The 17,755-nt window shown below is 44.0% G+C and overlaps 1 protein-coding gene across 1 annotated transcript in view; it reads left to right on the top strand.

Annotated features, from left to right (window-relative positions):
- TMEM178B (transmembrane protein 178B) overlaps window positions 1-17,755 on the top strand; it is a 397,583-nt gene that overhangs the window by 345,913 nt on the left and 33,915 nt on the right. The window lies entirely within an intron of this gene.

Below are 17,755 nucleotides of genomic sequence, written 5' to 3' on the forward strand. Positions count from 1 at the left end.
AGCTGGTTATAGCAAGTATATCTTCGTTTCTAACAGATCACTATGATTGATTATGTGGCTCTAAGTCAGCATGTTATAATTACGAGACCAAAAAAAAAAAAAAAAAACCTATTACACAGGAGTATATAGAACATCTCCTCTTTCTCCTATTCATCAAATATGATAAGCAGACTCCTGCCTCGGTGCCTTTGCATCTGCTGTTCCCTCTACCTGGAATACTCTTCCCCCAGACATTCACATATCCATTCCCTCCCTTCCTCAGGTGTCTCCTTAAATGTCACCTTATTGTGAGCGCTTTCTTGACCTCTGTATGTTAAATAGCAACTCTCCTACATCTGCTTCATTACAGCTCATCCCCCAACCTACTTAATTTTTTCTCCATAGCATTTATCACTCCCCCCTCCACACACACATATATATAAATATGCATGTAGTTTGTGTCTTTCTCTGGAAAGTATGTTTAATGGAGCCAGTAATTAGGTTTGGTCCACTGCTTTACCTCTTGCACACAGCAGCTGCTTGAGAAACACACATTGAATGAATAAATAAATGAATGTAGGATGAACCCGAAGAGGGAATTTCTGTTGCTGGAACTTTTTTTCAAGTGAGGGATAAGATACTGACTTTAGTTTCCTTCTACGGAGTTTCTTTTCTTGGCAAGATCTTTATTTGAATGAGTTTTAACCATCTGCTAAAAAAGCCTGGGTCAACATAGCCTTCAAAAATGAGTCAATAGAGCTGCAGAGAAAGGCACAGGGGAAAGGAGAGGTCGACCGAGCCCACTCACTCTTTACAGGTTACTAACAAGCATCTCCTTAACAGGAGAGGGAACGAGTGGAGAGAAGGAAGCACTGCCTTTGAAGGAGGGAAGGGAGAAGGCTCTGTTACCTCATGTACAATGACTCCCAGCTTTGTGGGAGGTACACAAACCTGTTATCCTTGGTTTGATTTATGGTTCCTCAGCCTTCCTCAAAAATGGCTCCGTGATGTATTATTATTGTTTAAATAGCATTCTTAGTTTGCACATTTTGCTCCATCTCTTGAGATAAAGACAGGCTGGCATATTGCATACATACATGGCATTGAGAATCACAACTACTGGGGCAGAGTCATCTGGTCTACCCCCCAATTTCCAGGTAGCAAGGAATGTTATTCCTACGTCAGAAAGTAGACAGGTGAACCCAGAAATTAAGCATCTTCTATAAAGTAAGAACTAGAAGAAGGAGTCAGAGACTATCTCCTGTTCCCAGGACAGCAGCCACCAGTATCCTTTAGTCCTCACTACCCCTAAACCCTCATTTTTCCTGCCATACTGCTTGATCCTGCCGTCCTATACAATGGGCTTTGGAAAACATCCTTGCTTATATGTGGATGGAGGGAAGAACATACTCTTTAGGCCCCTTCCCCATCATACTTCTAAATTAGAAAACAGAATTTGCTAGAATTTTAGAATTTAAAGATTTTTCTTTTTGGGGAAAAAAATAAGTTGCTACTCTTACATTCCATGTTGTTTGTAAAGACTGGTATATCCTGCACCTGTAAAATACACATTGGATGACAGCAGTCATACCCGCTGGGCCTTGTGTTTGTTCTTCTGCCTCGTAGCATGGCAGTGAACATAAATGATCCCTGGCATTTGTGGTAGCACTTTACAGTTTACAAAGGGCTTTCACAGATCTCATCCGATCAATGACTCTAGGAGGCCGTGGAGCGCAGTGATTAAAAGCATGGGCTTTGGAGTCAGACCAGGATTCTCACCCTAGTTCTGCTGCTTCTAAGCTGCCTGCATGGGGCAAGTTCCTCGTGATCTCATGGGCAAAAGGGAAATGATAAGCTCATCAATTATGGGGGAGGATTTACATGTGATGATGTACAGAAAATACTGAGAACATGCCTAGCACATCAGAAATGCTAGCTGTATCATCATCACTATCATCATCACCATCATCATCATTATATCATTCTTGTCTCGGATATGACTTGTATAAGGACATCTGTAAACAATTTATTTAAAAGACTGTACCTACAACTTTTTTTTTTCTCACTACAACCTTTTAAGCCCATCCTTTCTGAGCTGCCATATCCATTCCTAGGTGATATCGATCGGAGACTCCATAGATTTGGGGGTAAATTGTCACATATTCATAAACTTTTATTTGTAGGTATTAAAATTGGATTCAGATCTAATATCAGAACCTCAGTCTTATATTAATATTTAGTTTACATCTTCTCCCTTTCCCAGCTTGGGCTTGCCACTTTCTTAGAAACTTGCAATATGGAAAGAGATCTGTTCAGCTTCCTTATTTTTACAGTCCTACCTGCTCCCTGTGAACCCTATGACTTCAGGTTCCTCCAGGGCTGGGGTTGGTGAAAGGAGGACAGGTAAAAGGCCAAGGCTCTGACCTGCCTGGTCATATTGCTCTCTGGGCTCTCCATGTGGTGGGGCCCAAAGGCTGGCTCTCCTTCTCTTGTATGGGACTTTTGGGATTCCTTTGGGAAAGCTTTGCAGGAATTGGTGTTGCACCATTGATTGTCTCCCGACGTGGGGAGGACACCTTCCAGCTGAGTTGGTTCTGCTCTCCCTTCACCTCTCATTTCTGGTGCTACCCCACCATGGAGATATTTTTGTTGGCGTGATTGTACAAAACTGTAGGACAGAGTCTTTTCGAGGCACTTTAGTCTTCATTGGCATCCACTTGGCACATGGAGAAACCACTGGATCCTTCCCCACACACAGCCTGTCTTGGCTCTGTTGCCACCGGTGCATGAAACAGCCTCTGGCCTCATTGTTTCAGGCCACAGCTAGGCACCCTCCCCTATGTCCTCTAAACTCTAGAGTATCTGCACACAGCTCTCTGTGTGGTTCTCTTGAGGACGTTTTTCTGTCCTTGAGCCAGCTACCACCAGCTTGAGAGGTGCTGGTGGTTGGAGTGGGGAAGCTCCCATGGGGAGGGAGAGAATAGAAATGTAAGAAACTGTCACTTACCAACCTTCTGCCTCAATCTCCTGGTCTCTTGTTATATGTAAACTGAAGGTGGGGAATGCACTATGAGTTGCAGAACTAGGTTGGGGCACTTTGTAGCAAGCTCTACACAAGGTCTCACACCTCTCTTTAGAACAGAGCTGTCCCATAGAAATATCGTGCAAACCACACGTGTAACTTAAAATGTTCTGTTAGCCACATCCCAGACACAAAAAGAAACAGGTAAAATTAATTTTCATTATTTGTTTATTTATTTATTTTGCGATGGAGTCTCGCTCTGTCACCCAGGTTGGAGTGCAGTGGCACGATCTTGGCTCACTGTAACCTCCGCCTCCCAGGTTCAAGTGATTCTCTTGCCTCAGCCTCCCGAGTAGCTGGGATTACAGGTGCCCAGCTAATTTTTATGTTTTTAGTAGAGACAGGGTTTCGCCATGTTGGCCAGGCTGGTCTTGAACTCCTGACCTCAGGTGATCTGGCCTGCCTTGGCCTGCCAAAGTGCTGGGATTACAGGCGTGAGCCACCATGCCCAGCCCATAATATATTTTATTTAATCCAATATATCTAGATATTCTCATATCAACATGCAATCAATATAAACAATTACTACTGAGATATTTTACAAAAAGTCATGCTGAGTCTTTGACATCTGGTACGTATTTTACACTTACAGCCTGTATAAATTCAGGTGCTCTACACCCACGTGTGCTGGTGGCTACCATATTAGACTCTTCAACTTTAGAATATGGAGGAGGAGGAGGGGGCTTGCCATCTAGTGTTCTCAGCTTTGAGGGCTCAGAACTAAGAGTTTGGTTGTGACATACACAAAGCGTTCCAACCAGGATGTGCAGAATGAGGACTCAGATGCTGGTCTTCTAGCCTTAAGTTCAGTATTTGTTTGTTTGTTCTTCCCATGCTGTCATGCTGTTCAAACAAATTACTGTGCTTTGTTCCCATGGACCTCAGTAGTTAAAGGCACAGATTTGAGTAAGAAAATTTCTATAGTGACATTTGTATAAGGTATTTTTTTTTTAATGGAGTCTTGCTCTGTCACGCAGGCTGGAGTGCAGTGGCACGATCTCGGCTCACTGCAACCTCCACCTCCTGGGTTCAAGTGATTCTCCTGCCTTAGCCTCCCAAGTAAGTGGGATTACAGCTGCATCCCACCATGCCCAGCTAATTTTTTTTCTTTCTTTTTTTTTTTTTTAGTAAAGACATGGTTTCACCATGTTGGTCAGGCTGGGCTTGAACTCCTGACCTCAGATGATCCACCCACCTTGGCTTCCCAAAGTGCCAGGATTACAGGTGTGAGCCACCGCGTGCCTGACCTCAACATTTGTATAAGTTTTGTCTGAGATTCCGGCATGGTCCCAAAGTGCCTTGCCACTAAAGTATGAGATATACTCAGACAATAGGTACTCAGGGAACCAGGCACACGTCACTGAAAGCATCACATGCAAAAAAGGCAGTGGTGGCCATGACACCTCAGAGCCCCATTCCTCATTCCTGGCAATCAGCCAGTGTTGGCCTGCACTGGAGCTGCCAAGTAAAGGAAGCTCAGGCCTCCAAAGGTGAACATCTCGAGAGTACGTGCTCACTGTTGGCCAGAGAGGAGCATGGCAGGTCTGTAGCTTTCACTGTAAAAAGAAAATATTTAGTGGCAGTATGTCTTTTAAAAGAGAATACTTCGGAGATGAAATTGGTGTCCAGGCCCCTCTTCCATCCAGAGCTCCAGTTAGTGCAGCTTGCCTCAGGAGCTGTGCTTGGAATTTTTTAAAAACAATAAAGCTCACATCTCTCACATAACTCAAAAGCTGATTGTTAAAGTAACACATCCTTATTGTAGAAAAGAACAAACAAAACCCAAAATATCACAACCCAAAAAAGGCTCCCTGTTAACATTTGGTGTACTTTTCCTTTGCTTATCCCACGTGGGTAGACATGCATGGCAGCACAGAGATACACCCGCAGTACTCAGATGGGGGTCATAAATGTAGGCTTGTGCGTTATTTGTCATTTAATATGCTCTTGTGAATTTTCCTCATGTCCTTGACATTCTTCAAAAGAATACTTTTAATAGCTGAATAACACTCCATTCCATTTCATTGAATGTCCAGTACCCTTCTGGGGTTTGAAGTGGCATGGATCATGAAAAGCACTGAGGAATAGAAAGGGCGTGGACAGACCAAGACAGACACCTTCCCAGAGCTGCCTGTTACTGGCTGTGTGACCTTGGCCAACTAAAATCCCTTTGTCTCAATTTCCAAACCTACAAATGAGAATAATAGCGACTACCTTATATAGTCGTTGGGAGGATGAATTGACATGTGCTATGTAAATTGCTCAACACATGCCTGCACTTAGTAAATGCATAATCAGTGTTAATTCCTATTTATCTTCCCCTTTCCTAGGCTTTTCAAATCCTGTGCCATCAGCCAAATCTCAGGCACCTGCAACATTTTTCTGGGTTGGCTAACACCCTGGAGGGTACCCATGTGTTTTAAAGCTCCCATATTCTAATTGTCTTGTAGTAACCCTCTGGGGAAACATTCTTGCCAAGCAACCCCAAATTCCTGCACTTTGCACTCAGCACAGCTCCCAGTGATGTGTGATATAGGGAAGGAGAAATGGAAGCTTCTTTTGGGTGGGGTAGCCGATTGTACCAACCTAGCTTGTCTTGATCAGTAAAGACAGCCAGAGGACAGAGAACCAGACTCCAAGCTGGGTCTACCTAAGCACACCTGGTTGGCTGAGCTGCAGTTTCCTTTCATCCTTCCCTTCTGCATTTTCTGCTGTTGGCTTAGCAGTGTAGCAGTGGCGAGAAAGGAGCCATTCTTGTGAGTTTTGGGTTTGCGACTCTGTCTCTTGGTCCGGCGTTTTACCCCCTTCTTTCTTCCCTCCAGGCACTTGTGTTACCAGCTGACCTAGCTTTCATCAGCCAAGTACAAATTTTGCAATTTTTCTTTCATTGTTTTGACAATGGATTTGATTTGTATATGTCAGCCTCACATAATATCCCTATTTAGAGCAGCTCTCTGATCCAGAGGTAGGACTGAGGGGGAGGAAGTGTCAACCCTGTCTTCTGACCCAGAAACCACTTCTTGTTTGCACAGAAACTTCCTTCCCCCACTATGTCTTCCTGACTTGGGGGAGGGACAGTGCAGAAATGTCTGTTGGGTTCCTAATCTGTGGGCTATCATATGTGCTCATTAAACTGTATTGCTGTGTGTCATCTGGAATCTGGCCCCGTGTTGATGTTTTCATTGTATACAATAAAAGCTATGTTGAATTATTAAGTGATAGTTAATGCTGGCTTTAAAAAATGAGATTGGAGAAGAGAAAAACTGGCTTTAAGTTGCAACGATGTTTGAGTCACTGACGTGGATCCGCTGTCCTGACCCTGCACTATGCCATGGTGCATACAGTTTTAGTAATTGTTGCAGAGTGGAATGGTGATGTCCCTTAGCAAATAAATATTTAGTGAGCACCTGCTTATGTCAGGCAGTGCTCTGGAGACTAGAAAGACAAAACAAACCAAACGTGAATGCAACTCTCAACAAGCTTAAATTTACTGGTGAGTGGGAGACATAAATAATTATAAAAAGACGTGGTAGTGATATTAACCAACTGCTCCAGGAACCCCAAGGACTGGATGCAAGTGTCTATTAAAGTACCATGGAAGTTTCCCAGAGACATTTACTTTTTAGGGAACTCTGCAAGAATGATGAGAAACTTGACAGATGGAGCCAGTGGGGACCCATGTTGGCAGAGAGCACAGTGTCATCATGGAAAGAGGGAGGGGAATGGCAGCTGTTGTGACTGAAGCATGGGGGGCTTAGAGAAAGATGGTGATGCAGGGAGAGGCAGAGGACAGTTCTGAAGGACCTTTTAGGGATCAAAGCCCCAACTCATGTACTTTGTTATGGAAACATAAAAACTATCTTTTGACAGAATAATTCTTAAGTATAACTACATTATGTAGTTATATATATAGAAAACCCTAAACATTCCATTAACAAGCTGTATTTATTACAACTAATAAACTAATACTATATTTATTATAACTAATAAAGTTGCACATTACAAAATCATACAAAAATCAGTGGCATTTCTATTCACTAATAGTAAACTATTTGAAAAAGAAATCAAGTACAGTACAGTAGCTACAAAAAATTTAAACACCTAAGAGTACTTTACCCAAAGGGGTGAAAGATCTCTATAACGAAAACTATAAAACACTGATAAAATAAATTGAAGAAGACACTAATAATGGAAAGATATTCCATGTTCATGGATTGGAATAATTTATATTGTTAAAATATTCATACCTACCCAAAGCAATCTATATAATTCAATCCTCTATCAAAATACCAAAGACATTCTTCACAGAAATACAAAAATCAATTCAAAAATTTGTATGGAATGACAGAAGACCCCAAATAGTCAAAACAATCCTGAGCAAATAGAGGCAAGCTGGAGATGTCGTACTTCCTGAATTCAAAATATACTACAAAACTATAGTAATCAAAACAGCATGGTACTGGCATAAAACTAGACCAACGGAACAGAATAAAGAGTCCAGAAATAAATCTACACATTTACAGCCAACTGATTTTCAACAAAGGTGTCAAGAACACCCAATGGGGAAAAGACTGGGGAAAAGACAGTCTCTTCAGTAAATGGTGTTGGGGAAACTGAATATCTATATGCAGCAGAATTAAATTAGAAACTTATCTCTCACTATATTCAAAAACTAAGTCAAAATGGATTAAAGACTTAAACATAGGCCTTGAAACTATGAAACTACTGGAGGAAAACAGGGGAAATGTTTCATGACATTGGTCTGGGCAAGGATTTTTTTTTTTTAATGTAAGACCTCAAAAGCACAGGCAACAAAAGCAAAAATAGACAAACGGGAACAAACTAAAAAGCTTGTGTACAGCAAAGGAAACCATTAACAGAGTGAAGTAACAATCTGCAGAATAGGAGAAAATAGCTACAAACTATATTATCTGACAAGGGATTAATATCCAAAATATATAAGAAACTCAACCCAATAATAAAACGAACAAATAATTCGATTTAAAAATGGGCAAAAGCTTTGAATAGACATTTCTCAAAAGAAGACATACAGATGGCTAACAGGTATATACAAAAATGCTCAGTATCACTAATCATCAGGGAAATGCAAATTAAAACTGTTAGAATAGGCAGTTAGGCAGACATGACCAGGACAGGATAGGGCTCCCTATGAATGCCAGGTGACCATCAGGTGATGGTCAGTTGTTAAATAATAATTGGTCATAGCTGATGCCAGGGAAAGACAGTCTCCCAATAGACAGGAAACACCTAGCCTGACCAACGTGGAGAAACCCTGTCTCTACTAAAAATACAAAAAATACAAAAAAAAAAAAAAAAATAGCCGGGTGTGGTGGCACATGCCTGTTATCCCAGCTACTTGGGAGGCTGAGGCAGGAGAATTGCTTGAATCTGGGAGGCGGAGGTTGTGATGAGCCGAGATTGCGCTGTTGCACTCCAGCCTGGGCAACAAAAGCGAGACTCCACCTCAAAAAAAAAAAGAAAGAAAGAAAGAAAGAAAACAGCTGAAGCTGGTGAACAGCAGCTTCCCAATAAGATCTCAGGAGTTGGGTGAGCAGACTCAAGCATTCATACTAAGAGGCAAAATGGCAGCATTTAACTGGTGTATGACCTTCCTCTAAAAATGCTAGACTGGGTAAGGGAAAAATGCCTCAAGTGAAGATGTGCACAACTTTAGTAAACACACTGTGTGCAGCCCCTCCCAAGTGCTGTCAGGCCACCGCGTGTGTGGACAACTGGTCCAAGGGAAAAAATCAAGGCGGGGGAGAAATGGAAACCCTGGAACCATGCCAATGTATAAAACCCCACGTCAAGCGCCAAGCAGGGCACTTGGATCTCTCAAGTTGCCCGCTAGGCCCTCTTCCAAATGTACTTTGCTTTCTTTCGCCCCTGCTATAAAACTTTTCACTAAACTCTCACTCCTGTTCTAAAACTTGCCTTGGTCTCTTCCTCTGCCTTAAACCTACTTCTGCCCCTCAGCTGAATTCTTTCCTCCAAGGAGGCAAGGATTGAGTTTACTGTAGACCCACTGGATTCACTGCTGGTAACAAAACCACAATGAGATACCATCTCACCTCAGTTAGAATGGCTCCTATAAAAAAGACAAAGGATAACAAGTACTGAAAATGGAGAAAGGGAACCCTTATACACTCTTGGTGGGATTGAAATTAGTATAACCATTATGGAAAACCTTATGGAGGTTCCTCAAAAAATTAAAAATAGAACTGCCATACAATCCAGCAATTCCACTACTGACTATATACCCAAAGAAATTGAAATCAGTATGTTAACGAGATAGCTGCACTTTCATGCTCATTCAGATTATTCACAATAGCTAAGACATGGAATCATATCACCTGAGTGTCCATCAATGGATGAATGGATAAAGAAAATGTTATGTATACACACACACACACACATACACACACACACTAGAATGTTATTCAGCCATAAAAAAGAATGAAATCCTGCCATTTGCAACAACACAGATGAACCTGGAGGACACTATGTTAAGCCAGGCACAGAAACACAAGTACTGCATGATCTCACTCATATGTGGAATCTAAAAAGTTGATCACATAGAAGTAGTGAATAGAACAGTGGTTACCAGAGGCTGGTGTGGTTAGAGGTTAGGAGGGTGTGGGGAGATGTTGGTCAAAGGATACATAATTACAGTTAGATAGGGGAAGTAAATTTCAAGAGATCTGTTGTACAATAAGGTGACTATTGTTAATGGTGATATATTGTATTCTTGAAAAATATGTAAAGAGTAGATGTTATGTGCTCCTCCCATAAAAGAGATAACTGTGTGAGTTCATTTGTTAATGAGCTAGATTTAACCATTCCATTGTGTATATGTACTTCAGAACACCATGTTGTACATGATAAAAACATAAAATGTTACCTGTCAATTAAAAAAATGAAAAATATATAACTACATTATGATGCTGAACCAACTTACACCCTAGAAGAAAGTCATAGGCAAAACCTCCCATTACGGAATTCGCTGTTTTAGTTCTTCTTAACTAAATCATTGATGCTTTCCCAGCAGAGTCTCAGTCCTGTCCCATGTCTTTTCCTTCCAGGTCAGTGCAGTGCTTACTGTCAGAGCCCAGGGTTCAACAGCCTCTATAGCCACAGGCGCCTCTGCTATTAACTGTTTTAGCCTCCAGCTGTTTTGGTCCTCGGAGGATAGGCAGCACCAGCCCCCTGGGGTGGATGCAACTCAGTATTAATAAATTAAGAAGTAATACCTTCACCTTGGCCTCTCCAGGTGCCTGAAAAGCATAAGAACAGCTTCCAGAACTCTGCTTTCTCTGGGTCCCAAATCCTTAATTAGGGGCATATCCCAACGTGTTACACGGCGCCTTATGTGCTCATGTATGGCAAATTCAAGGGATGTCGTAGTGCATGAAAAAATGAGAATTGCTTTAATTTAGGTGACTTCTATTTCTATTTACAGTTATATAGCTCTAGCATTGTGCCAGGTACTATTCTAAGCAGTTTACACATATTTACTTATTTAATCCTCTTAACAGCTCTTTGAAGTAGGTATTGTCATAACCTTCATTTACAGATGTGGAAACAGATGCAGAGAGGGGGACTAATTTGCTTGAGTTCCCACCGCCCTGGCTGTGGAAGAGCCAGGATTTGAATGGGAACAGCCTGATTTCTCCTAATCCTGCCAGTCGCATCTCTATATGGCTCCCCAGAATTAAAACCCCCACTTCCTTCAGAGGTGGTCGCTGTGCAGTAATTGGGCCCTGGAATCTTCCCTCTCCTTTGAATTAGCTTGTCCTGGTTGATCCCGTGGCTAGCAGGTTCATTGCAGATTCTCTCTCTCTCTCTCTTTCCACTTCTTACTTCCCAGACCAACTGATCCTTTGGGGCAAAAACACTTGAGTTCTGCCCTCACCATTCTGCTGTGCCCTTCAATTCCTGTGACCTTGATTTTTAAGGGCTTGATTAATTTGTGAATGAATGTCCAGCTCTCAGGGCGGCTAACACCCTCCTGCCTTGTAACCCAGACTGTGTGCTCCCATTATGCAGAAGGGAGAGTTTCCAGCAAATCTCCTCAAGAGGTGCCCATGTGTCCATCAGAGGACCATGGCCCTGCTGGCCTCCAGCTGCAGTGCAGCACTACAGGCACTGGCTGCTGGGGCCATGAATCCAATAGCATTGGTGTGCTTCTTTCTCTAGCCCCAGTCATTACCATCGCAACAAGGTCTAACACATACTTACCCTCACCATTTCTGCTTTTTTCATGAAAAAAAAATTCCAATCATCATCATTATTTGTGCAAGGTCTTTAAAGAACACATAGAAAGACATTCAGCCCATATATTTTCTTTCTCTAAGTGGTGTTTATTTAAATGCAGATGTCCTGGTTTCCTGTGTACAGTTGCAAGCAATACCTATCCATTTAAATGTTAATAGGAGTGTAAACTTCAAAATCAAAATTTTTCCGTGAGGGAGAACAGCTTTTTCTGGTTCTATTTAATGGTTCTCCTCGCCTTTCCTCCTCCACCTTCCCTCATTATCAACCTCCCTCTGCCCACTCCTTTCCACCACCCTGAGCTCAGTTCAACAAAGCATAAATGCACCTTTCTCATTTCAAAACTTAGAATGTTAAACGTTAGGGTCATGGAATACAGATGATGGACTCAAGCCCGACATGATTCGTGAGGAGATTTTTCTCTAGCTTGGCCTTTACCGGCAGAGTCAAACTCACCATTCTGGGCTCTTTCCAAGGGGATTATTCTTAGGCCAGCTCCACATCATATTTTTCCAAGGCCTCAGAGTTAGGGTTTCCTCCTTCTTCTTTTCTTTTTCTTTTCTAAAAAGGCAGGAAGAGATGGGGAAAGAAATACAAGCTATATATGTTCCTGAGTACAAATACTGCTGTGGGCACAGTTAGCAATCACAAAGAAATAAAAAGGCAGTTTCTTACCCTTAAAGAGAGGAGATTGACACATAGGTTAACGAGGATGGGCAGGAATACATGTACAGGCCTTTCCTCGGGCAGAGAGGCAGCCGGGACCTACTCAAGTGCAAATAAAAAGCAACAAAGAGTTTTTAATTAATGGAAATAATGTCTAATGCCTTTAAGTGCAAATATGGGATAGAATAACCTTCCTGAGGACCTCATGGGCCAAGTTTTGTGTGTAAATGTGATATCTGGCTTCATCTTCCTTTTCTTTCTTTTCCTCTCCTTCATTGCATCTTTTTTTGTTTGTTTGTTTGTTTTTGTTTTTTGTTTTTTTTTGACAGAGTCTTGCTCTGTCACCAAGCTGGAGTGCAGTGGCACGATATGGGCTCACTGCAACCTCCGCCTCCTGGGTTCAAGTGATTCTCCCTGCCTCAGCCTCCCGAGTAGCTAGGATTACAGGGGCATGCCACCATGCCCGGCTAATTTTGTAGTTTTAGTAGAGATGGGGTTTTGCCACATTGGCCAGGCTGGTCTTGAATGCTTGACTTCAGGTGATCGCCCGCCTCGGCCTCCCAACATGCTGGGATTACAGGCATGAGCCACCGCACCCGGCCCTGCATCACTATTTTTATCCCACTCTACTGTGTGCATTTTGTAAGCCTCCTTAAGTCTTTTTTGGAACATGGCAGGACTATGAATACATAAGTTAGAATTGAGTATATCAGTTTCATAGATTTTGGTCCCATTATTTTATTGCAGGTATTCTTTTTGTTCCCCATTTAGTTCTTTTTAAATAGTATTCTGTTTTCGTTTCACAGAGGCAATAGCTTTCTTCTCTTGTCTCTCTGGGGATATCAAAAATAATTTTGAAAATTTTTTTCTTCTCCCTGTAACTTGTTTCCGCAAGTTGTTTTCCTCCCCATTCCTGGGCTCTTCTCAGCTGTATGGAGATGGTTACTTGTCTGCTCATATTGAAAAGTGCCTGGAGCACAGAATGAACCCCAGTTCAACTGGGGCTTCACTTCAACAGGCGCCTGAGGGGAGGCTTCTGGGGCACTGCTGGTGTCCGTAGGTCTTTCCTCTGTGCTGGTCATCCCCAGAAAGTCGTCTCCCAGTCTCTAGGCTGGAGGGCACAGCCCTGGAAGCCAGGTCTGAGAGCCTAGTAGAAGAGAGCTGGGATCAGGGCTAAAACTCAACATCCATATGCACACAGTCCGTAACTCCATCAGGGTGCCGTAGTGAACTTCAGTACAATACCCTGACCCTCAGCTGTGCTGGCCGACCCTCACCTGTTGATCTCCAAACCTAAAGACTGTGTTTTAGGACCCCCTCGCACCCTGATCCCAGGAGTCAAGGAAGAGAGGAATCCCTCAGCGATGAGTGGCCAAGGGGATGTAGGAATCTAGATCCATCTGAAATACCTTCCACCAAATCCCTGTTTTATCTCGCTTTCTTCTGCTTAATGACCAGATCCAGATGGACCTGTTGGTGCCAGTTCATGAGCCCTTTGGGGATTCCACAAGTTGGTTTTCAGATTGTCTGATGCTGACTTTAGATTTGACTCTTTAGGTCCAATTTTGACTCTTTAGACAGCGTCCGTCAGCCCTGCAGACTTTTGTTGTTGTCGTCCCTGTCTCCTTTTCTATTTTCCCCATCCTTGAAGACTTCTGTCTTTCTAAGAAATCTCTTAACTGTAGTCTGGCTTGGTTTAGGAGGAAGAAATGCCAGAAACATTTTTTTTCAATCTACCGTTATAACCCAGTACATCTTTAATTGCATTATTTTCTCATGTAACTCAAGAATGCAACTCACTCTTCTTGTAGTACACTGGTTTTGAGATTATTTGTCAATAAATTATGTAACTTCTTTGGATCTTGCTCTCCTCATCTGTAAAATTGGAGTATTTCTTGTCCTATCTACCTTATAAATTGTTGTTGCAGCTTCCCTGAGTTACCACATAGGTCTAAGGACAAAGTAACCAGCTGTTCATGCACGGCTCTGGCAAAATAAGGATTTCAAGGTGACGTGAAAATCTTTCCAGGTCAGTGGAAATACACAGGCCTGGCCTCTGGTTTTCATTCTTGTTTCCAGATCAACAACTTAGCACAACCCTTAGCTTCTGTTGACAAAGCCCTTAAGAGTACCTAATCTGTGTTAGAGGGCAACAGCCCCTCCCCGACCTGAAGCACAGACTTTTGGAAGAGGAATTATTGTCTTCATTTTGCTGCTATTTTGCCTTTTCCCCCATTTTCTTCTAAGTAAAATACTTTGTTCTCATCCTCCAACAATCCTCACCTTCCCTCTTTTTCTGATTTGCATTTCCATTTTGCTTTTCTGCCCAGCCCACTTTCCCATCCGTGGCCAAGGTGGACACCTCTTATTGACCCATTTTCCACCTCATTCCCCCAGGCAGAGCCTTTGCTTCCTGGCATCTGCAGAGCCTGGGGAACAGTACGGGCCTTCCAATGAGCAAGGCCAGGTGAGAGCTGGGCCTCCAGCAAGGTGGGGCTCTGCAAAATTGTCCTGTCTAGTGCTGCCAAATGGGATCGGATTTCTCCTAGAAAGAAACCTCCATACACCAAAAAGGGAAGGGCCCAGAAGATGAATGTGCTGACCCTTATACCTCCTGTTTGTTTGTTTGTTTTTATCGATATATGATATTTGTATATTTTGGAGGAGTACATGTGATCTTCTGATGAATGCATAAAATGTATAATGATCAAGTCAGGGTATTTAGAATATCCATAACCTTGAGCATTTATCATTTCTTGGTGTTGGAAACGTTCCAAACCCTCTTTTGCAGCTATTTTAAAGTACACAATACATTGTTGGTAACTGTAGTTACCCTACTCTGCTATCAAACATTAGAACTTATTTCTTCTAACTGTATGTTTGTGCCCATTAACCAATCTTTCTTCATCCACACCCGTCCCCGCCTCTGGTAACCGTTATTCTGCTCTCTACTTTGATCAGATCAGCATTTTTAGCTCCCACATATGAGTCAGAACATGCAACATTTGTCTTTCTGTGGCCTGGCTTATTTCACTTGACATAGTGACCTCCAATTCCATCCGTGTTGCTACAGATGACAACATTTCATCCCTTTCATGGCAGAATAATATTCCATTGTGTATATATAACACATTTTCTTTATTCATTCACTGAAAGACACTTAGCATGATTTTGGTGTAAAAACACATGAATCAATAAAACAGAACAGAGAACCCAGAAATCCACATATTTATAGCCAACTGATTTTCAACACAGGCAGCAACATACACTGGGGAAAGGACACCCTCTTCAGTAAATGGTGCTTCAGTAAATGGAAAGACTGGATACTCATATGCAGAAGAATGAAACTAGGCGCCTGTCTCTCACCATGTACAAAAATAAACTCAAAATGGATTAAATACTTAAACACAAAATCCAAAATTATGCGTCCTGTTTAAGGAAGTATAAGCCCCTTAAAGGGAAACCTTCTTTTCGTTGAAAATAAGCTGTTCTCTCTTTTCCTGTTCCCACCACCTTTTTGCCCTTGAAGATGGTGGGGAGTAGAAGCATTGGTAGTAAAAAGTATCCCATTTCCAGGAGATGATCCAGATGGGATCCTATGTCAAGTGGGGACCTTTCTCTACTGAGAAGGCAGCTCAGGCCTCGGTCACTCCAGAGTCTCTTGCGGTGGTGGGGAAAGCAGGGATTAAGGTATAGGGCTGGTGGCCATGGAGACAACATTTGGGGAGATGGAGGGAGAGGACGGCACAGGTGGTTCAATAAAAAGGGGCAGGAGTGCTCCTTCTCTTCTCTGACTGGCTGTGGCTGCCCACGCAGGCCACTGGGCTCACAAGCTCCTATTGTGATCAAACGATGCTTTCAGCGGTTCCATCTGACACATAGGGTGATATGAGCATGGGGTACAGTGCTGCATGATAATAAGGCACCCTGGGCAGTTCCCATAAGTGACTGTGGGCATCACTTCTACCTGGCTGGGGCAGGCATCCGGGGTCGGCCAGGGCAGACAAGGGTGGCCCAAGGAGAGCAGGAACTTGTCCTGTGGCTCTCAAAGATCTCTGCCTCTGTCACTGGAGCCCTGTCCTCCTTCCTCTGCAGGCCTCTCCTCACCAGAGGGAAAGGTCTGCTGCTGTTCCCCTCCTGTGCCCCATCCCTCCCCACTCCCCGACCAACTTCCTCCCTGGCCGGGGAATGTCAGTGTCTGATGGTCAATGTCAGGACAAGAACGGTGGCCTGGATCCCTCTATAGAGGGGTCTTAAGCCAAACTGCACCATAGATCCTTTTGTTTGCTCCACTGGGGTTCTCCATGGGGTGGCTGGAGTGAGAGAGAGGAATGGAGGGGGTGGGACCTGGACACCTTTTGAGGTATGTGTTCTCCAAAGAGACCTGTGGGGTGTTTGTTTCTCAGGGTTGAGAAAAGATTGTCCAGGCAGCAGCTGGTGTGCTTGCATGGGGCGTTGATGTGGTTTGCTTCAGGCACTTCCCTTTGACAGAGAGGGACGCCCAGGGGTCCTCCAGGCTGCTCTGCAACCCACTGGGGAGCACAGACCCTGGGGCAGAGACAGGATAAATAGCTTTGCTCCTGTGTGGGGCTAGGGCACAGGCTCAGATGTGGGTGGGTGGAGAGAGGGCCCAGGGAGCTGCGGTGGGTGTTGATGAAGGGTAGAGGAGTGGGTGGCATGACCGGAGGGTCAGAAGGTCAAGCTCCAGAGAAGGGGTGATGGATGAGGAAAGTGTGCCCGGAGCTGGTGGGGGTTGGGGTGCGGTGGGCACGTGGAAGGGTAGGTAGGGGGGTTGAGAGCATCTCTGGCTGCCTCTGGGTGCAGGAGGGCAGAGGTGGGAGCTGGGGAGGAAGCCAAACCAGATGCTGAGTGGCCAACTGAGCCATGGCAACAGCTCTGCCCTCTCCCTTCTGTTAAAAATACTGCCTTTCCAGACAACCCTCTTCCTCTTGGAGCTGATGGGTCAGCCAGGCGTGGAACAGAGAAGGGCCTGACTCAGAAAGCGGGACTGACCCGGGGGTGGAGGAGCTGAAGCAATTGCAAGGAATGGATCTGCTCTGGAGCTTAGAGGAGAGCAGGAGGTGTGGCTCTCCTCCTGCAGCCCTGCATGCAGGGAAAGCTAAGCCCGGGAGCCAGCTTGGAGGGGAAGGAACAGAACACCAGTCCCCCCACGCTGATAGCTTCCCCTTATATGCCACCTCCTAGCAATACCAGGAGGGCTTGGCAGGTACAGCCTGACTGCCCAGATCCAGCAGCCCATTTCTCTGGTTCTCACCTCCTTGGAGAAGCTGAGATGCTGTGTTTGGAAGCTGAGAGTGCTGGACAGGTCTGGGTTCCAGTCTCTGATCTACCACTTACTAGCTGTGTGCCATTCAGCAAGTTGCTGCATTTTGCAAATAGGAATAAAGATAGTACCTGTCTCAGAAGGTTGAGATAGATATATAGAAAGGCAGGCTATGCCTGGCAAAAATGAGGCATAGAAGAAACGGCCATGATATTGTGATGATCTGTCCCTGTGCTTAGGAGCCAAACTGCTGTGGCCTGTTTGTGCACAAAAGGATAGAGTCACCACAGGGGCGTCTCCCTCTACAAAGATTGTGTGCTTCTATCTGAGAAGGGCAGGTTGCCTTCCTGCTCCTGGAGGGCCCCTCCCTCCCCGCACCCGCCCCAGGGCTGGGGTGTACCCTGGCCCTCCGTCCCAGGCTCTGCTGCTGACTGTTGCTTGCCTGCTTCCCC

This window comes from Theropithecus gelada, chromosome 3, assembly GCF_003255815.1.
Source record: "Theropithecus gelada isolate Dixy chromosome 3, Tgel_1.0, whole genome shotgun sequence".
Lineage (NCBI taxonomy): Eukaryota > Metazoa > Chordata > Mammalia > Primates > Cercopithecidae > Theropithecus > Theropithecus gelada.